We start from the raw sequence: 22,724 nt of genomic DNA, 5'->3' as shown, positions 1-22,724 counted from the left end.
GGGGCTGCTGTTGTCGCAGCCCCCGGCCGGATAGCCGACTGTCTGACCCCCTGGTGGGGGCAGATCTCTTGAACCTGGGCCCTGCCTGACGGTTGTTTTCCTTATGGCGCTTAGCACCTTGCTGTTTGGAGGAAGGGTGCGATGACTGTTCGCACCTTACCCTTCCGTGGCTTTTGCGCTGCCGAGACTGCGTGTCTCCGTAGCTGGGGGGAGGAGAGGAGCAGGCGCGGGGAGGTTGGGGCTGCCCCTCTCCCAACTGCCGATGGTAACGGCAGTTACCCTGCCTCGCTTGTGGGATGCCCATGCAGCATTGCCCATAATGATTTCTTTACACCTAGTTATTTGTGCACATTAAGACACATGTTTAATTCTTCCAATCAGCCATACATAGTATTAGTTTCTTCCTGTGTTACTACTACATGCACTAAGGTCCAATCATATCCATGGAGCTGTTTGGGTGAAAGCAGGGGCACCATGTTGTACGTGTCTGTTTCCTATTTTTTATTGTGCATATTTTTGCTCCCTGTTTTGGTTTTTGGGGAGTATTTGCTTGCTCTTAGGGAGTAAAAATGGCCGACATACCCCCTCCCTTTAGGCCTGAGTGGAAAAACAGGCCAGCATTATGAATAATGGGAGCCTACGTGCACATCAGGGGTTACTTCATTGATATCTCTATGGATTGCAGATCGGAGAAAAGACAAAACGTGATTAGTGAAGTTGAAAATGAAATACATTTGCTGATGCAGCTTGGAATTCACGGTCTCATATAGAAACTCAAGGGAAGTTTTCGAGTAGCGAGATATTTCAAAATCACCTAAGGTCATGCATGACTGGAATGTGGTCATTGCTTAATAAAAAAAATTTGAAAACTCCAAGATAGGAATAGGCCTGGGTGGCAGTCCCTGTTTCCTTGTGAAGAGAGGGCTTATATAGTACTGCAAACACATTGTGTTCTGATTTAGGTCTGTTTAAATCCGAAACTTGATGAATAAATCACAGTGTACAGACGATTGTCTCATGCATGAATGAGGAAGTCCATTTTTATACCACACGAGGCAAAACAAATGCACAAATTGCCTTGACAATGTGCTCCCTCGTCTTTTTCATTACAATATATATATGCAATAAAATGCCACAGGACTGCGCCGAGCATATGTTAATATAAACGCGCGCAGAATCAAACATCGCCATTGTACATTTCACCTTATTTAAAAACGATGCTTGGATTCATGTATCGGCCTCATTACAATTTAGATGAAAAGAACGGAATACATTTGTGCTTCGTTACCATTCTAATGTTGGGAAATCTAATCACGTTGCTCTGAATATCTTTTCCGTTAAAATCTGTGTTGCGAAGGTGCTCGCGGTGGATGTTATTTCTTATCTCACCGCAGTGACATGAAGAGGGAGCTGTAGCTCTTCCCAGGCTCGGCTCTCGGCTCGCTCTGCCTGGGCGGGAGCTAGTCGCAACGGCCGTTTGCGATTGCGCGCCTTTTCTCGCCCCCTCCGCGTTCTCCTATCTACCATCCATGCCTCACTCTGCCAGAGACATTTAAATAAATGTATCTTTTCAAGTGGAGATTGGAGATAATCAATGCAAATCGGAGAGGCGCTGCCTTCTAGAGCTTGTTTCTCAATGAGGACTCGGCATCGCAGGTCCCCTCCCATTGCATTTTCGCCGCGTTGCAGGAGTGCTCAGCAAGTGACGCGAATTGACACCACTGCCTGCTTTAACTAACAACTTCCTTGCAAGCAACTCTCACTGCACCTGGCACGAAACGGTAGGTCCAGAATGGGATCGTGCATACACTACAGCGCGATGCGCCCCATCTTCCGCAGTGGTCGATCTTAGTGATATGGTATATACCATGTACTGTCTGTGTCTGGAGACGTGTCACTGCAATACTTAAGCATTGCCTATGAGATGAAAGTATCCAGGAACTGTGGGAGCTTCTGTTGAATAATAACACTGTCCAAATCCAGGAGCATTGACAATAGTGACACATAACAGAACTCTCAAAATTAGCGTTTTCTTTGGCGTTCAATAATGGGATTAGATTTCCAAACTCTTTGGTGGTCACAATATTGATGTTGAAAAATTATGATTTTGATCGCTAAATTAAAGGCGCGTATACAGGTGCATTAACTTACAGTTTAATAAATGATCTTAACTCGGTATGTGTAGGAATTTACTCGTGCGCATACAACAACAAATGAGTCAAGTCTGAAGCTCGTTAAACCCTAAAAATGTGACACCCTATTTCATAGAGAACTGGTCGAATAGAAATGCAATCAAACGGCTTTCTTTCTTTCTTTCTTTCTTTCTCTCTTTCTCTCTTTCTTTCTCTCTCCCTTTCTTGCTTTCTTTTTCTCGTTCTTTCTTCTTCTTGACATTCTAGCTGTTTTATAAGGTGGCATATGGCACTTGCTAGGCTTTATCAAATTAATATTGCGGTTAAGGTTTTATCATTTAAAATAGTTGAGTTATGATGACTTTTGATGCCTGGTAGTGTCCGTTAAAGGTGACCAGTAAACTAACTTTCGTTGGCAGTTGCGTATGGAGGGACACATGCAGTTATCTGGCAGAGCCATTATCAGGAATGTCTCTGGAATAGGTACATTGCTTGTGGTATACAGGATGGTAGCTTATAAGGCACGGTTATAATAAAGACAGATAGCGTAACTCTCCTTCCGTGTGTTTGTTATTTTGTATACATAACATTGTATTCAAATGCCCGAAAGAAGGATTAGCATGACCATTTTTTTCTTTTTTAGATTTCGGAAGAGACTGGAGCCTTTACAGAAAATCAAGCATAACATATCTGCCCGAATGAACTCTGTAATGTGGCAGTAGCTGGGGCCAAACACTGGAGCTGCAATGTGTGGCTACAAATGAATCACTGTATGAGTTCGTAGTGACCCACAGGAAATCGGGGGATTATCAGTGGATCAGAACCTCCCAGAAAACACGGCTTGCCAGAACCTTCATGCGTGATTCACACACTCACAAGTTACAGGAACTAAAGCCAATGCGCAGTCAGTAACCGCACCCTATACCCGAGTGCAGGAGTAAGATGCAAAAGTCAGATAGGATCACTAAGGGTCTCTGCTGGGATTGTGTTATCTGTAGGGAGTAATGCCTCTTTGGGCCTCATTCACAGAGCGTTTTCCTACGGTATTGGGCCATTATAAAACGCTCCTGTAAATCAGGCCCATTGTGTTTTGATTGTTAGGCATTTTTTTGCAGGGCTGGGTGGCTATTTGGACTCAGATTTGTTGGGCAGAGATGTGTGTTTTTAATAACATTTGAATGAAGCAAGAGGAAGACACAACGGCAGCAGTGGAGAAACTGTTGAAAATGTTGGGGGGAACATCTAAATCAAAGGGGTGAATGAAAGGGGCCCCCGCCCAATGAGTAGGACAAAATGGGGGTGCAAATACCCTTGTCCCCACCTAAAATTACGGCGAGGGGTGACAGTAGTGTTCGGGTCACCATCCCCATCTTCAGTGGTGGAAATGGAAACAAGGGGGATCCCACAGGAACCGAGGTGGGGATGGAATTTGGAGGAGGTGTGGTGTTCCAAGGGGGCTGACATTTGAACTACGCTCAAAGGAAATGTTCAAAATAATAGTTTTAAAATGGTGCTATTTCTTTCATGCTGCTTCTTTCCAAACGCCACACTGTACATCAATTCCACATTAAATCACTTCCACGGGAGTGGTGCGCCCAAAACACTGTTGGCAATGCAGTGACTTTTAGTACATTATATGTATAGCATATACATGCTCTACAGTAGAATGCTACCAGGGTAGTTCAGCAGGTTGAGAGGCCATTGCTGAGATGTTATATATACAAGAAAACGATTGTTAATCGTATAAATGTGTACAATTCCTTATAAGAAACAAGTCTTATAAAATGTGTTTGGCCAGGGCATATTCGTTGGGCCCTTTTAATGACAGCATATCTACTGTAAACTCATTTGCAGTGATACTGCTCTGATAAATCTCATGTGGCCGTATTCCTATACCAGAATTGGTGGCCATTGTCTATCAGAATGTACTAATATTTGGGAAAATACCTGTAACAATAATCTCCACTAAATGTACTTAAACAATTGAAATTGAATGCATAACGTAACTCTCCATTCGGTTATAACTTGTGACTCCCGCTGGAGAGAGTAAAAAGTGACTGTCTTCTCTGGATGAACGGACAACATTTCAGATGTAGTTGTGCTGGTCGCTTGCTTATATTCAGGGTGGAGGTGGGGGTATTCCTGCCCCCGTAGTGAAAATCAGAAGTTGGCACCTACAGTTCAATTTCCTTAGAACTGCCGTCAGCACAGCAGAGGCATTTATTTGTGATTAAGAAGTTCGACAAGCATATCATATCTTTATAAATATAGCCTGTGAAAAAAACACAAAGGAAGGGGCGCACACATTTCAGGGTATGTGTGTGGTAATCCGACAAAAAAGAAACACATTTCAAAGATAACTAGTGAATTCAAGTTTTAGCAGTATTTTTGAGTTTCAAGGTGATTTTTTTTCTATAATATACAATAGGGCACCCAGCATTTGGAAAGCCTGCTTTTAACAGTGATGGCCCCAACCCCAGTGATAATCATAGCCCATTGATTTACCGTGGTGTCCCTTTCAGGCTAGAAGAAAGAAAACAGACTGCCCAAATGGAACCTGAAAACGCGCAAATGACAGCTGGGGAAAGGAGCACTGAGCAGATTAGATCACTGAGCGCCCCAGCTTCCCTAGGGGTAGCTGGGAGCTCGGTAAAGCCTTGTCAGGGCAGGGACAGGCCGGGTCAGAGATCCGGGGAGACATCTGATGCCAGATCTCAGACTCATCTTGCCTTCAGAAGAAGAAAGTGACTTCCCAGAGAGTCTTCTTTGTATTTGACCTGAGTGGTTGTCTGTTGCAGAGCTGCACACAGCTGTATGGAAATCATGCAAGCCCCATATTTGGTCAAGGTGTGATGTTGTGAATAACCACCTCCAGCCTTGCACATAGCAGTGTATGAGAGAGCCCACCTTCATGTAACTCGTCATTACTGAGGAGGAGAGATTGGCTCCTCGCAGGCTCCCGTTGCAGCAATGCATCATGTGGCAGAGCTCGACTCCTCTGACTTCAAACGAAGTTCCTTAAAACAGCTTAAAGAATAAGACTAACAACACACCAAGCAAACAATGCACACTTGAAAACACATTATTGCAAAGACGTAGACATACAGTTCATGTTACATGCAAAAATGAAACAAAAAGGAAGAAATCTGAACAAATTCTTAAAAAAGCTACAGAGATGTAGAGGAAAAATATATTTGCATTGAAAGTAGGTCTATGTGCACGTTACCCACCGGATCCCCTATCACACGAATACATCGTTCATCATGTGCACATGTTGCATGTGCAACATAAATCATCGTTGCACAATTAGCCACAACCGCTCTGATCATATTTATAACATGACTTAGTAATCTGTGCACTACCCATGTTGCTGCTTCTTTCAAGTGGCCAAACTAATCTATTGAACACATGCACCTTTAGCCATGCCACTATCTTGGTTCCTATGCTGCCAGTGCATCATGTTCAAGACTAATGTTTTTTGTCCGAAATCAAAGAATGTTCGTGGCACATTCCTTTTAAAGCTCTGCTTATGAAGGATAGCTGCGCCATTGCAACGTTGACAACACTTTCTACTCTGTGGATGCCTTGTTTCTGGTGGGAGGTGGGTCGACGCTCTAAAGGGCAGAGAATTATGCGCTGTCCAAAAGCGCTCCATGAAAAAAAAAAACACCTCGGGCGCATCTAGATTAAGCAGTCAATCTTGGTGAAAATTCGACGTATTTTTTAGAAAAATCAGGGACATGTATGTATTGTTCTCTATGTCTGTTCAGTTTGAAGCAGACGTTGCTGGAATGGCGTATTCTACTTTCCAAATTCAGTTTAAAAGAAAACCATACCAAAACTCAATTTGTAAACATCAACCAACAAACTCTCCACATTTGAAAAGAAATGTAAAACAATTCGTGTTTGTATTTTTCTTTTCTTGCAGTAGGAAAGGAGTTCAAAATATAAACCCATATTATAAGGAGTTGGAAGTGCACATTGAGAGCTGCATAGGTGAAGAAAATAAGAACATTCAGTAAAACGATCTTTTCGTTGTCAGGGAGACTGCAATAAAATGGAGTCTTAGCAGTTGTATGAGAGGGCCTGTCACATATTATGTGAAACGTAAAAGGTAGGTGCCAAAAGATGGAGCTGGGCCCTGCTTTATGACAGCATATTTAATGTAAATGATAAAGTGACACTGCTCTGACAAAGCCCATGGTGGCCATTTCCTATACCAGAATTGGTGCACCATTGTCTAGCAGAACGTACTGATATCTGGGAAACACCTGTTAAAATAATGTCCAATAAATGTACGTAAACAAATGAGATTAGATTCAAAATGTAACTCTCTATTCTGTTATAACTTGTCACTCCCTCTCGTGAGAGTACAAAGTGACTGTCTTCTCTGGATGAATGAGAAAATGTCAGATGCGGCTTTTTATCTGTGGTGAATCAATAAACACATGCGCATGTGCCCTACGTTTACGAGAAAGCTATGCAAAGAGTGCACGCAGCTCTGAATGTGTAGACTCTGTGCTCCTCCAGCGCAGTCAGACACAATTGCAGATTTAGCTCTCCGATGTATGGGAGCAAAGAAACCTCGTGTATAAGCTTCCCGACCGAGAACTGTGTTGGAATTATCACAAATATGATTTTATTGTTTGAAGTCCAGGCCCAGCTTGAGAACAGCGGAGCACTGTACTGTGGGTGTGTCGACTCCTGTTTTTGATGGCGTCTTTTAACAGTAGAAAAGTACTGTGAATTGAGGACCGTACATCATTCTTTGCATCCATTGGATTAATATTTGGTCAGACATTGTTGAAAAAAGCCACATTTTGATATTTTAGTGGGCATTCTGAGCTGATACCATGATCAAGTTACAGAAGGTGGGACAAGAGAAGAGTTATTTGCAGGTCCACGCTTTGCGGATGAGTTGTGATTGAGCCTGTTAGTCGATTTTATGCACGGGAAGCATGTGCTACCAAACATGTGGGGCTTAGCAGCCAGGTGTGCTGGTGTGCTACTTGTGACAACTTTGTAGATGATACGTGCATTCTTGAACAGCATTCTGGCCTAGAGAGAGAAAGTCAATGTACTTTGTGAAGTACAGGGGGTGATTCGGTCAAAAGTGAGGTTTTTTTTATATAATTTATTTTACTATTGTTTTGTACATCACTACATTGCATGTTTTGGAAAGTGCACACGGTAGAGTACATAGGTTTTGATCATAGGATATACACAACAGTGCAATCTAGCACTCATAGTGTAAAGACAATGCATTCCTAGTATATGATAAGAAACACTGCAACAATTATGCAATATAAGTGTAAAAAGGTCTAGTCTTCTAAGAGACAGGGAGGTGGAGCTGCAAATCGGGTTCAGAAAGGTGGGGAGTGAATATCAAGAGAGCCATTTTATTTCATGATCCACTTTTTTCAATCCCTGGTATTTGGGCTCCAGTCTGAAATATGTTGGGATGGAGTTCCAGTGGGTTGGTGCAGAGGAGTGTAAAGTTCTCCCTCTGATAACTTGTTTTCCTTAAACCTAGATATAAAGAGTCGATTTTCGTTAGCTGACTTGAGTGTCTTGGATTGGACATAGGGTTATATGCCGTGGCTCATATACCTTGGCCCTTTTTGTTGGATACGTTTAGATACAAGGCACATTTTAAGGGTGATCAATATTTGAGGGCCCTAAGTCCTGAATAGTTGTGGTAGTGAGGTTTCAATGCACTTCAAGGTTTTGAATGAACTATAAATGTTGCATAGCACCTTTGTTGATTCACAGGAATAGATTATTACAGTAGTTTGCTTCTGAAAATGCCAAGGCTCTGGTCAAGTGAATTCTGTGGCTGATATCACGAAACAGAGCATTGTTTCTGAACATATGTAGATAGAAGTGGGATTTAAATGGCAGCTCATTGAGTTGTGGTGTGAGAGACATTCTTGTTAAATTGGAAGCTCAGGATGTCCCCCTGTGTTCAAGGAGTCGCGCAGTTTCCAATGGCAGAACGCACGTTGAATGGGAAATGCTTTGAAGATGGGATTTGTACATTTAACTGCATTCAGGCAGAAGTCATTAATGACCATCAACTCCTGACTCACACCGAGACAGATATTGATCAGAGGATGATTGGCTTGGTGAGGTTCCACATTGAATGCAATTTAGACAACATCATTCCGGAGTTGGAAGAATTTGATTTAAGAATTAAGTAGGTCTGCAAGTGGTTTGATAATATGCTAAACAATCAATGTGAGACGGTGGACCCTTGAGAAACTATTCCCTCCATGAGAATTTAACTGGATAAGCCTGGCTTGACTTTAGATAATCTGCCATACATTAAAGAGGATAGCCAGTTGGCTTCAATTTAGAGAATCTGCCAATTCATTAAAGAGGACAGGCAGTTGAGTGTTTTTCCTTTGATGCCCATGGAGAAATCCATGTGTTGCAAACGTTGTTTTTTGGTCTACTAAATCATAAGCTACAACTGTATCTTAATGCTCTCTTCTAGAGATGTAGATTGTATGGCAACTTCCACGGACATTTATTCTGGACTCCAGCAGTACTTTGTGAATCCAGAAGCGATTCAATTCTAGATCTCAGCAGCACTCACAGCATCTCATGGGCTTGAAGACAGCTTAAGATACAAATGTGACAACTGATATAACCAAAATATGTGTCATAATTCTGTCGGGAATGGATGTGAGATGGCTTTCATTGTCCATAAAAAAGTTCCAATGTTTTAGGTGTTAATTTAAAGCAACCTACAATACATATGAAACAGACACACGAAATAAGAGCTGTGAATCCCTAATTCATGAATTACGGGGTAATTCAGAAGAATCCTACATTGTATTTAGTGTATTTCTTCAGTAGCGTATCATATTGCCCCGAGAAAGACAAGGTGCATGCATGATTAGGCTTTTCATCAAAACAAGTTGACCAGATTAAACAATAGTTAGGGTATACGGTGCTGCTGAATACTAACACAATCGTTATGTATTAAATGTTTTTACATGGATATATAGGTTGCAACTTTGCAGTGTATTGTACTTTATGCTTGTTTACATTTATGTTGTGTGGACATTGTTCAGTATTTTGGAATGATATTTGTATATTTTCTTTTTCCATTTGTTGTATACACCACAATGATATTGAATATATAAACTAGACGCATGTGCCTAAATGAACACGGTTTAAGTCTTCAAGTAATCCTATGATGTACATTCTATGTGAGCACAGTATAAGATGTATTCTGTAATAAATATATACATTATTTTTTCTTATTATTAATAAAAATTATAATGTAGCATTTATATAGCGCTACAAACCCTCAAGTATCTGAGCACTGCTTATTATTACCCACGGTGTGTGGTGCTTGTGTATCGACCTCAGAAGGATGAAAGGCTGAGTTTGGCCCTGCCGGGATTCGAACCTGCTTCAGCAGGCTCTGCACGGATGTCAAAGTGGGCATCTACTTGCTGTGCTATCGGACTGGCTTTTCAGACCTATTCTCCTATTTCACACATATGTGTCCCAGAATCTCTATTGTAAGAGGCCTCTGCCCAGGCAGAAGTCTGAAGGGCATGGGATGTTTAGTGCTTTTGGTCCATTCAAAGTTTTCAAAGGTAGCAATTAGCACACATAATAATAATAATAATAATAATAATAATAATTAGGCTTTTATATAGCGCTACAAACCCTCAGGTATCTGAGCGCTGCTTATTATTACCCACGGTGTGTGGTGCTCATTTATCAACCTCGGAAGGATGAAAGGCTGAGTTTGGCCCCGCCGCGATTCGAACCTGCGTTAACAGGCTCTGCACGGGTGTCAAAGCGGGCGCTCTACTCGCTGTGCCACTTGACCGGCTACTGTGTCCCAGATCTACTGTAGCTCCTTCTGTTGCTAGCAACCCCCCCCAAGCAGAACCTGTTTGGCTGGTTTCAGAAGGCAGCCCATTTCTTTATTCCTTTATTTCATTTTCGGTCTGAATCAGATGCATTGCTGTTGAAATAATGTTTCCCAGCAAAACCCCCTTTACATTACTAGGCAAGGACAAGTTTGTACTTTTAAAACAGAATGCTGCTGGGATGTCCCTCTCAAATTTGGTGTTTCTCTTCCATCTGAATTCACACATTGTTCTGCAGCCTGAGCCAGTTTCTTTTATAGAGCTATTTGTTCAAGACATAGTTCCACTGAAATTGACATATGCCCATAGAGCTAGGGTTTCTTTGAAGCATTGATTTTTAACATTTTGTAACCCAAAAGTCAAGCGTTTTCCTGCACGGCTGAAAGTAAAGCTTCTGTTAATTTCCCAGTTCTGGCCCGACTCATGCAAGGATAATTCTTTCTTCTGCTAGAGCACAATCTGGATATGGATGGGCATTGCAGGGCCTTATTGATAAAAGCAATGTGATGTTGAATATCTGAAAATAGCATCAGGGAAGTATCCTTTTCAATGTAAAATATTCCCTTTTCAATAGGAACTTTTTGCAAACAGCAGAGCATCGCTGCTTTTCAATTTGCATTTTTTTGGTGCACACAAGAACACATACTGGTGGCCTTAGTTTGTTCTCTGTTCCAACTTGCGCAAAAGTTGTTTGGCAAGATGGTGCAGCCATCATTTTGTAGCTGCAAAATGCAGTTTTGATGCGGGGCAATGATTCTCCAAGGAGCTAGCACAGCCATTTCGATGTTAACTGCTCAAGTGCAGCTTGTTCATGGATGGGAATTCTGCCGAGCGGGTCAATGTACCCCACAAATTCCCTTCCCGACTCTTCTGAAACTTTCTGTCGAGGGAGAGTAGGGCAATGTGGGGTTCATTAGTAGGGCAAAGTGGGGTTCATCAGGGATCGGTACACCATGATCCTCCTATTGTCTCTCGTTGGAGTGCAGAGTGACACCCACAGATCCCCTTAGGTCTTTCTTTGTGGTGTGGAGTGACACCCCCAGTTTGCTCTTTGATCTTTCCTTTCCAGGTCCCCGGGGAGGTCCTCCTTGGTTTATGAAGGGTGGAACCAGTATGAATCTATTGAATAAATAGGAACCGGTTACTATAATTTCCAACCGACTGCCTTCCTGGAAGATTGACAGTAGTGGGACACACATGCATTGCAATAATGACAGTACTTAGATGATAAAGACAAATGATCACTCACAAGACACAGATAACTGCTGATTTGACTAGAAGTTTTGGGAATCCCAACCTTCTGGTTGTTCTTTTTTTTGTTCTTATTCTCCAGATGTCTCCTCTATTTGATTTGCTCTTGGCTCCTCAATTTGCTGCAAAGTGTTTCTAGGGTGACAACTTTTTAACTGATTAATATGGACCTATTTCTCTTCTGTCAGTTCTCCTTTGGGGATGCGGATACTATAGGTGACAGGTGAAATTCTATCTACAATTTCAAAAGGACCGTGCCAACTCGGTCAACATTTCTGCTCCTTGGTCTGGTTCCTTTGGAAATTGTACAAGTTGACCCTGTCTCCTACTTGGTATTTCTTTTTGGTTGTTTTAAAGTCATTTTACGTCTTCATCCCCTCTGCTGATTTTTCCAGATTCAGCTGAGCATACGCAAAAGCATGGTGAAGGTGTTTTCTTAGATTCTCAACATACTCATGTGTTGTGGAGGTGTTTATCAGTGTCTTCTCTTGTGTTCTGTAGAACAGATGCTGAGGAAGCACGATCCTTTGCCCACTCATTAGCTCAAATGGAGACATCTTGGTCGCAGAAGATGGTGTAGATCTGATAGCCATCAGGACAAGCAGTAATCAGATGTCCAAACTTGGGCCAGAATCTGCCACAAATGTTTTTAGAATGCTCACAATGGTTTTATTGTACCTCTCAACTCCCTCACTAGAGGACTGCGGGATGCATTGTGAAGTTTCCTTTTTACCCCAAGTGTCTCCCACATCTTTGTCATCACTTTGCTGGTGAAGTGGCTACCTCGGTCTGGCTCAATCCTTTTGGGTAGGCCAAAACACAAGAAGAAGTGGTTGATCATCAGAGCAGTTGCTGTTTCCGCCTTGCAATTTGGAGCCGGGAGACATTCCACCCATTTGGTAAACAAGCATGTTACTGTTAAGATGTACCTTTTCTCCCTAGAGGCCCGATGAAATCTACTTGGAAATCTGACCAAGGCAGTGTCACCCCCTCTTCCGGAGGGGAGCGTGGCGTGTGAGTGAAGTTGGCTGAAAATGTGAGCACACAAGACAGCCCTTCAAATATTGGTCGAGGTCCTGCCCCATGTGTGGCCAGTAGGCAACCTTGCGTAAAATTTCTAAAGGGGTGTGAAACCCCGGATGAACAGCTGTGGGTGCGTCATGGGCGTGAATAAGCATCAGGCTTTGGAATGAGGTAGGTACCACCCACTGGTCACAGCCAGAGATGGATCTTCTTACCAACAAGCCATCTTGAATTCGGAACAATTTGGGACACTGCATCAACACTCTGAGGTCCTCTTTCTCAATGTAATCGGTGTCCGTCAGAGGAAAGTTCTCAGGGTCCTCAATGTGTTGATAACATTTCCCAATAATTGGATCCCCTTTTTGTGCCGTGATTAAATCAGCATCTGGGGTCTCCTTACTCCACTGGGCAGTTGAGAGTTCATTGTGAGCATTTGTCTGGGACCTAGTGATAGCAGTGACCTGGATTTCCCCCAACAGGGACTCAATCTCAAGGAGATCCCACTAGATGGCTCTGGTTTTGGCCAGCTGATCAGCTAGGTCGTTTCCAGTTTTGTCTGGCTCCTCTATTCTGGTATGATCCTTAATCTTCTTCCAAAAGATGGTCATCCCATTAGAGGTGACCAGATCATCAATATTTTGGATTAGCTTGCCATGTTTGAGAGGTTTGTTATTAGCACATAGCATGCCTCTGGTTTCCCAATTAACCAAGTGCTACACGGACCCGTTCCAGACATAATCTGAATCTGTGATTTTGACCAGTTCGTGGAGTTGGTGTTGGATGGCAGTGAGGATAGCCTGATGAACTGCGATCAACTCCACCATCTGACTACTGTGGGGACCGATTTTGTACCCAGTGGAGTGTTCCGGGGCATCATTCACCCAGGCATTCCCAACGCCGGCCACCAGTTTCTTTTCGCCATTGTTGTCAACATGGTAGGAGCAGCCGTCCACATAAACTGTGGGCATTCGCTCGCACTTGTCTTCTTCATAGACTTTTTGCAGGGAATTCAGGTATGCCTCCATGTTGTACTGGGTTTTAAGACTTTCGTCCTCAAGACAGTTTTCTCTGGCACAATCATGCAAGTCAGCCAGACTTTACGTGAGGGGATTCTTCTAGTTTTGGCTATATATGACCTCTTCAGGAAAGCCTTGCATTAACAGAATCTCGGAAGTAATTCTGGAATTACTCACATTTCCAGCCCAGACTCTGTCACTTTGGAGTTATTGCAGAGATGGGTGTGGAGTCTCCACTATGATGTGTTCCCCCTGGATGAACGGGCAGTAGTTTTTCAATGCCCACACCGTTGCCAGGGGTGCCTTCTCACAATCGTTTGAGTTTTTCCTCCACAGAGGATAAAGTCTTGCTTTCATAGGAGATAACTTTATTAACTTTTTCATGCTTCTGACATAATACTGCTGTCAAGCATGTATTCAAGAACCCAGTCTCCAAGAAGTACTCCTTGTTTTGGACAGGGTAAGCTAGAAAAGGTGCTTGTGAGAGACTTCTTTTGAGTTGTTTTACTGCCTCGGCTTGTTCTGGACCCCACTCCCGCTTGACCCCCCCTTCAACAGATGGATCAGGGGTTTTATGACATCTGCGTAATCCTCAATGAACTTCCTACTGTAATTAGTCAGTCCAATGAGGCTTCTTAGATCACCATTAAGTTGTTGGATCAGATCACGTTGCATTACGGAGTGCCATTGCAAATTCAAAGTGACAATGGGTCGCACTTCAAAGGCAAAATAATTCAGGAATACGGTCAGGAAAAGAGTATCGGGTGACTCCAGAGTCAGCAGGGGTAGACTTGCATTCTCATAAAGAAATTAAATTAGACGCGAGAGGGACTGTTGTGATAGAAATAGGGATTGGGGTACATATTCCTCCAGAGGATATGGGATGGATTGCCCCTAGATCTGGCTTAGCATTGAAGGGAGTTCAAGTGCTGAGAGGGGTCATTGACGCTGATTACCAAGGTGAGATGAAAGTTATCTTAATGAATAGTGGAGACCAAGTATTACCAATTCATAGGGTGATCGAGTGACCCAATTGATTATTGTTCCTGTAAAGTTGTCCATGGTCAAAAAGGGGGAGCCTCCCACAGTGTTAACTACTCGTGGGGATCATGGTTTTGGCTCTTCAGACAGTATGGTACCGGGTGCAAAGGTGTGGGTGAAAGACCAGGTGGCCCACCGGTGTACACAGATGTTATTGCACCAGGCAAGGACCAGGTAGTCTTAGTAATGGAACCGGGAAAAGAAAAATGGAAGTATGTGCCCGCAGACAAATGTTACCTAAGAGAGTGATTTTCAACACTGACATCTCTTTTCTGGGATTGCCTTGTAGATCCTGTGTCTGTCTGGTGTAATTGTGGGACTAAATTGACCCAATTTGGGAGAGTCACACGGCATGCTGCTACCCATGAGAAGTGTCACATCTGTGCCAGCGATCCATGGGAAACTGATGATGATGAGCAATGATGTCCGAAATCACCCCTATGCCGATGCTGAAAAGCCAGCCAGACCGAAGAAATTGATTTGTGGAATGCGGCAAACACGTCAGGTGCAAACGCAAACAACGTTGATGCCAGCTATACAACAGATGTCTTTAGGACGGCGAAAATGTTCCACGATGATTACCCAAGCAGAGAATATGTGGACATATTTGGCACAACAGGTACTCAACATTACACACTTTTGCCTTACTGATGTGCATCATGCAGAAGCTTAGCTGACCACTTGTTTAGTAGTGGTGCCGACGCCAGTTCCGCTTCTAAAGCACATTTTCGGCATCATGCACAATGATTCTGCAGTTCAAGATTCCGATATCAGACCATCCTTTTCAGTCTATGAGTACTGCAGGTTTTGCCAGGAAACAGATCGCAAGTGGAGAAACTTGACGCGTTTTATAACATATAATATAACTCAAGACAACGTGTGTTACTTTATGACCTACAATGTAAAAGAAATTGGCAAATGCCAACAGCTGAATTTAACCAAACAGAAAAATCAAACTGTGTTTGAGAAAAAGTTGTGTTCACGAGTTCTAAGCACATGTACCATTGTGAATAATACTATGTCTTGCAATCATACAGTGAAAGATGCCAGTCATCTAAATCATGTGAAACTTCCAACAGGATGGCTCTTCTCATGTGGCAACATCACATACACTTACATTCCAGCTAACATTTCCGGAGGTCCATGTGCCTTAACTCGATTAGGGCTAATGATCTTCCCTTTACACCCAGCAATGTCAAGAAGCAAAAGGACAACTTTTTAATCTGTGGGTTTATCCCCAGATTGTGATTCACATGTGCATTTGTTATCAGAGGCTGAGGTTCTAGCATTAGCCCTTTCATTAGTGGGAGTTTGGGGCTTAGCCGCTGGGGGTTACAAATCTTTAATTAAATTAGCATGTTTAGTGGTAAATGTAAGAGGATTCAATTCAGCACTACAGCCAAGTCAACGCCTAGTCTAGAATACTGAATGAAAACCCTTATTGATATATCTTTATGTCGAGTTCATGCGTTCTGGATGACTACCCCTATATAACACCCCTCTCTTAGAATCCCCCTGACCCCACTGAGCCAAGAAGTAGTTCTGTTTTGCAAGTTAAAAGGTTTAATTGATAGTTTAAACAATAGGTATATATATCACACTTTAGAATAAATTAATAATTGAATAGCACACTTAATCTGATATGATAAAGATTACAACGGAGAATCTGGCACTAGCACACTTCTTGATAATCACTAAGGAGTTGACATGAAATGGATAAGATAGCAACAATACTTTTATGGTTTCAAATGGATGCAATGTGGAATGAAATGCAGTACAGAAAATAACTTGATAGGATTCCAGCAAAGACAATGTAATCACTTTCTTGTACAATTCACCCCCCCCTTTTATGCAATGCAAGGAAATGGAAGGAAGGCACACAATTCTCAGAAATGCAATTCAAATGTAATTCAGTTCACCCAGCAACTTAGACTACAGAAGTTGAAAACACAGGCCCAAATGCTTTTAAATGTGCTGGCAATGTAGAAAAAATATGCTAAAATGCTTTTAATTCCCTCTAGAGGTTCAAGGTGAGTGAAATCAAGTTAATATTAGTCCAGGCTCACACTTGCAGTGATCTAGGAGTAATTGGTAGGTTAAACGAATTTTTGGCAAATGAAAGCAAGAAGCTTCTGTTTTCACACGTGGAGAAATTTGCAAATCGCGGTAAAATTCGCGAATGCGCCGGGCGCTATTACAGAAGAACTACAAGGGCTATCAATATCGTTTTGGGGTCCTTTGAAAGCCTAGGATCTCAGCTTCCAGATGAAAGTTACTGCAAGTCTCTAAGACAAACGGCCGTGGAGATATGAGCAATTAAATAAAGGTCGTTTTTCAGATTTGAAATTTTAAAGTTCAAAAAGACAAGTGACAGCTAGCAACTAGAAAATAACAGGTGACAGCTTTACAAATGACAGGTGACAGTTAGGAGGCAGTTCTACTTAGATTAAAATAGCTTGGATTATATTATTTTAACTAAGAGATTGGTTCTGCACAGTTTTCTAGGTACTCACACTATATTTTTGAAATATGCCTCGCCACGGATCTGGTCAGGTTTTGGACTGGACTCCGGTTCAGCTCTCTCTGGTTTTGCTAACAGTGATCTGGGTCAGCTCTGCTCTCTCTCTGGTTCTGGAAACTTGATAGATTTGAAGTCTCTATGTCTGCTCTCTGAAGGTTGATGGAGGTAAAGTATGGATTTTCCCGGCAGAGCTTCCAGCTGCAAATGGATTTGAAGGTCCCTATCTGTCCTGTCTCTCTGCTTTTATGTGTTTTGAAAATGGGTGTGTGTGAGCAGCATCACTAGCCAGCCCCTCTCCACTTATCATTGGCCAAGCTTTCATTTCTCCCCTGATTGGGGGAGCTAAGTTGTGTCAGAGTGATGTCATTTTACAGCCTGCAGAAAGTCCACTCCTCCTGTCAACTTGCACACAAATCTAGATTTGAACCAAATACATATTTCATAGCTACACAGTGGTTTGAAATTACATGCACCCATCACATATCACAGGAGGTATACCCTGTTCAAACTCTGCTCTTCCTGGGGGCTTGCATTCAGAAATGGCGATATTTTGCACTTTTTAACTGGTTTGCAATCCCGGACATTACCCCAAATTTACACACATGTGCGCAAGGAGTATGGACATTAGTTGATGAAGTGTCAGATTTTTCACATGCACACATTTTGAGTAATATCCTCTTTTCCGCTAAAACCCCCCTGAACATGCCACCGGTTCTAAAAACCTCTTAAAATGTGGGCAGAAAAATCACAAGAATTATGGTGTCATTTAAATAATTTTCACAAGTCTGCTCTATGAGTTATTCATCTTTTTCTAAAACCATATTCTGGCTATAGAGGTGTGTCTTTTCATGTCACATGGTACAGAAACCAGTCTTTCCAGTTTCTGCCAAGCTCAGAGACCCTTCCCCTCCCAGCTTCTGCCAAGAGGAAGCTACATTTACGACGTCTGCAATAAACCATCTGCCTGGGTCAGGACAGGGCTTTGTTCAGAGCTCCTGTATTCTGTGGGGCTCCCCTTAATTCAATTATCAGAGAGATGGCATATCCTTAGTGTGGCCAGCAAAAGGCAGATAGGCCTGGGAACACAGCTGTGACTCAAGTTTCACTCCTGATGGGGGTAGCTGCCAGGCAAAATTGGAATCTCTTTAAGCCAGTTTTCAGATAAAATGTCACTTCTGTTCCCCAGTTTTCTGCATTCAAATAAACTAAACATTTTTACATATGCAGCTAGAATGCTGATTCTAAGTTTAAAACTATGACATTTAAACAATTGCAACCTATGTGACATTCAAAGTAGGTCACTCATTCAATTTAAACATTTAGATTTTTTTAGTGTCTTTCAGTCCAAATTTACTTAAACTGCTGAAATCCACAGCTCAGCCAGTCTTGTTATAAACCTTCAAGTCACTTCAGAATATAACTTTACATTGTATCCACCTCTCAGTAAGTCTTTCTTTGGCCTGTTTTGGGTTCATTTATTCAGTTTTCTACAAAAAAGTAAAATCTGGTGGTTTTAAAACGCCGGCTTTCTGATAGTGGTGAGTACTGGTACTGCACCCCTTTTTGGGATTTAAGAAAATGAATTCCCAACAGTTATGGGTTTGCTTTTGGCAATCAGCATTGCCATTCCCAATGGTTTCAGACTACTGTGTGGGTAGTCCACTGGTGGTTTTAGGCAGTGTCCTTCTGTGCCCATAACATCGGCAAAAATGAGTGGCAGCCTATTCTTCATGCATTTCCCTGTGCATTTTCTGGGAAGCTCTGGCCATCATGATGTTTTCCATGTCAGTACTGCACAGTTTTGAGGTAGGGCTCGGATGCATGGGTAAATACATCCCACAAGCCCCCCTCTTGCGATGGCCATTCTATTTCACGAATGGGACTCGCAAGACCTGGGATGTTTCCTCATCTTCTTCCAATAGATGGTACAGTTCAGCATCTTTTCCTCCATCCGGTACTGATCGATCGGTTCTCCTCGCCGGTCCTGATGGGAAGATTGGGCGGTACACCGGGCCCGTTGCGTCTCTGCTCCCGGTCTCCGGATCGTCCTCCTTGTCCCGTCTCCAGGTTTTCTTTCTCCTAGGATGACAAAGGAAGAGCGGCAAAACCTATTCATAGACATTTTCCACCACTGTTGAGATAGTGGGGCAGCATATGCATTTCATCATAACGAAACATTACATTCTTATTTTGAAAAAAAAACACTATAACTAAGAGACAGTTTCATGCAAATCACAATATTTTAGAGACTAGATGTGGTATGTTTTATGGTTGGAACTGAATTAGTCTGAGACAGTACCCGCTAGGATTCCACTGGATTCCTCCAGTTGTTGCAGAGTGTGCCTGGGATGGCAACATTTCAACTGGTTCATGTGGACCCACTTGTCTTCCCCCTCTGCCAAACCGCCTTTGGGGATGCGGACCTTATAGGCCACAGGGGAGATTTTGTCGATGATCTCAAAGGGTCCCTTCCATGTAGGCAAAAATTTGCGCTGCTTTGCCTGGTTTCTTTGGAAGTTGTATAGATAGACCCGGTCTCCCACCTGATATTCCTTCCTGGAAGTCTTCAGGTCATAGTGGGTCTTCATGCTATCAGCTGATCTTTCTAGATTCCGCTGAGCATAAGTAAAAGCATGTTGAAGGTGTTTCCTTAAATTCTCCACATACTCATGAGTTGTGGAGGCATTTATTAGTGTCTGCTCTTGGGTCCTATAGAGCAAATGCTGCGGAAGCACCATCTTGCGCCCAGTCATCAACTCAAATGGTGACATTTTGGTTGCAGATGAAGGGGTAGATCTGATGGCCATTAGGACCAGAGGTAATCGGATATCCCAACTTGGCCCAGAATCTGCCACAAACTTTTTTAAGATGCTCACAATGGTTCGGTTATATCTCTCTACTGCCCCAGAAGAAGCTGGTCTATAAGCAATATGCAACTTCCTTTTGACCCCCAGTATCTCCCACATCTTTGTCATTACTTCACTGGTGAAGTGGGTACCCCTGTCTGACTCAATCCTTTGAGGTAGACCAAAACGGGAAAAGATGTGGTTAATCATCAGGGCAGCTGCAGTTTCTGCCTTGCAATTTGGGGCTGGGAGACATTCCACCCACTTGGTAAACAAGCATGTCACAGTCAACATGTACTTATTCCCCCTAGCAGAGCGAATCATGGGGCCTACAAAGTCGATTTGTAAATCTGACCATGGCAGTGTCATCCCCCTCTTTTGGAGAGGCGCACGGTGCGTGAGGGATGATGGCTGAAATTGTGCACACACAAGACACCCCTTCAAGTATTGGTCAAGGTCCTGCCCCATGTGTGGCCAGTATGCAACCTCTCTTAAGATTTCCAATGTTGTGTGAAACCCCCTATGACCGGCGGTGGCCGCATCATGGGCGTGACTTAACATCAGGCTTCGGAATGAGGTAGGAACCACCCACTGGTCATGGCCAGCTTTCGATTTCCTTACCAACAAACCGTCTTGGATTCGGAACATTTTTGGACATTTCATCAACACTCTTAGGTCCTCTTTCCCAATGTAATCGGTATCCGTCAGGGGAAAGTTCTCAGGGTCCTCAAGGTGCTGGTAAAATTTACCAATTACTGGATCCCCCTTCTGAGCGGTAATCAAATCCGCATCAGGGGTCTCCTTGCTCCATTGTGCAATTGAAAGATCATTGTGAGCATTTGTCTGGGACCTAGTGATAGCAGTGACCTGGATTTCCCCCAACAGGGACTCAATCTCAATTAGATCCCCTTGGATGGCCCCGGTTTTGGCCAGCTGATCAGCTAAGTCATTTCCAGTTTTGTCTGGTCCCTCTACTTTGGAATGACCCTTGATCTTTTTCCAATAGATGGTCATCTCATTCGAGATGACCAGATCGTCAATGTTTTGGATCAACTTCCCATGTTTCAAGGGTTTGTTGTTAGCACATAACATGCCCCTGGCTTTCCAATTAACCAGGTGCTCCACGAACCCGTTCCGTACATAATCCGAATCTGTGATTATGACCAGTTCGTGGAGTTGATGCTGGACAGCAGTGAGGATGGCCTGATGCACAGCCATCAATTCTGCCACCTGACTACTTCGGGGACCAATTTTGTATCCAGCGGAGGGTTCTGGGGACTCATTCACCCATGCATTCCCTACGCCGGCCACCAGTTCTTTCTCCCCGTTGTTGTCAACATGGTAAGAGCATCCATCCACATAGACAGTGGGCATTCCCTCACACTTATCTTGTTCAAAGACTTTGTGTGGGGAATTAAGGTATGCCTCCGTGTTGTCCTTGATTTTTAGACTTTCGTCCTCGAGACAGTTTTCTCTGGCACAATCATGCAAGTCAGCCAGACCTTGCGCGAGGGGACTCTTCTTGTTTTGGCCATATCTGACCTCCACAGGAAAGCCTTGCATTGACAGAATCCAGGAAGTAATTCGGGAATTACTCACATTTCCGGCCCGGATTCTGTCACTTTGGAGATATTGCAGAGGCTGGTGTGGAGTCTCCACTATGATGTGTTCCCCCTGGATAAACGGGCGGTAATTCTTCAATGCCCACACCGTTGCCAGGAGTGCCATCTCACAATCGTTGAATTTTTCCTCCACTTAGGATAACGTTTTGCTCGCATAGGAGATTACTTTATTCACCTTGTCATGCTTTTGGTATAATACTGCCGTCAAGCACGTATTAGAGAACCCTGTCTCCAGGAAGAACTCCTTGTTTCTGACAGGGTAAGCTAGGCAAGGCGCTTGTGAGAGGCTTCTCTTGAGTTGTCTTACTGCCTCGGCTTGTTCTGGCCCCATTCCCACTTGACCCCCCCCTTCAGGAGATGAATCAGGGGTCTGGTGATTTCTGCGTAGCCCTCAATGAACTTTCTGCTGTAATTAGTCAGTCCAAGGAGGCTCCTTAGTTCCCGCAGAGTTGTGGGGTCTTTCAATTTTTGGAGGGCTTCCACTTTCTTTTCCTGGGGACAGAGACCCTGAGGAGTAATTTCATGCCCCAAGAAATTAACACGGGTTCAACACCACTGTGCTTTCTTTAAGGAAAGTTTTGCTCCGGCGGCCCTCAACTGCGTCAGAACATAACGGATCTCCGCTATGTGTTCCTCCACAGATGAACTTTTGATGAGGACATCATCTACATAAGCCAGGTTACCCCTCGCACCCAGGTCGGGCATGGCCTTATGTAGGAAAATGTTGAATTCATTGCCGGAGTTGAGGTATCCGAAGGGAGTCCGGGTCCATGTGTACTGCTGGCCCCCAAAGGTAAAAGCCAGTTTGTATTGGTCCTCCCTACTGACAGGCACGGTCCAGTATCCATTGGTCAGGTCTATTGCAGTGAATACCTGTGACCCCTGGATCTGGGCCAGCCCTTGGTCAATGTAGGGCAGAGGCCATCGGGAAGTATGGACTCGTTTGTTGAGCTCCCTGAGGTCGGCGCAGAGTCTCCACTGGCCGTTTGGCTTCAATATTCCCAGCACCGGATTGTTGAAGGTGCTGTGGACTGGACGGATTATTCCCCGGGACTCAAGGTTCTTAATTATTTCAGTAAGGGACTCCATTGATGCGAGAGGCAAGCGATATTGCTTCACAAACACAGGAGTCATGCCAGGGTCCGTGGGGATTGTTGTTGTGTGGATGTCAGTGCGACCACAGTCATATGAGTCTACCGCAAAGAGATCTTGGAAATCCAAGAAAACTTGTTTCAACTTTTGCTTTTGTTCCAAAGTCACACAGGCATCAGCTAGGTTGACTCTCTATTCCACCATCTGCCTGAAGCCTGGAAAGACTTCTGGTTTGGCTATCTCAGCGGCCTCCTCCTGCTGGGTGGAGAAGTCCCTGGTCAGAGT

General features: G+C 43.5%; 1 long non-coding RNA gene across 1 annotated transcript; it reads left to right on the top strand.

Moving 5' to 3' along the window:
- The first annotated feature begins 1,410 nt into the window (after positions 1-1,410).
- On the top strand, positions 1,411-9,454 carry LOC138539788 (uncharacterized). Its single transcript, XR_011287859.1, has 2 exons — positions 1,411-1,781; positions 2,776-9,454. It is a non-coding gene; the product is annotated as an uncharacterized lncRNA (long non-coding RNA).
- The last annotated feature ends 13,270 nt before the right edge of the window (positions 9,455-22,724 follow it).

The sequence above is a fragment of the Ambystoma mexicanum genome, chromosome 1q (genome assembly GCF_040938575.1).
Source record: "Ambystoma mexicanum isolate Mex_15411 chromosome 1q, UKY_AmexF1_1, whole genome shotgun sequence".
Lineage (NCBI taxonomy): Eukaryota > Metazoa > Chordata > Amphibia > Caudata > Ambystomatidae > Ambystoma > Ambystoma mexicanum.
This window is presented reverse-complemented; position numbering and strand designations above follow the sequence as displayed.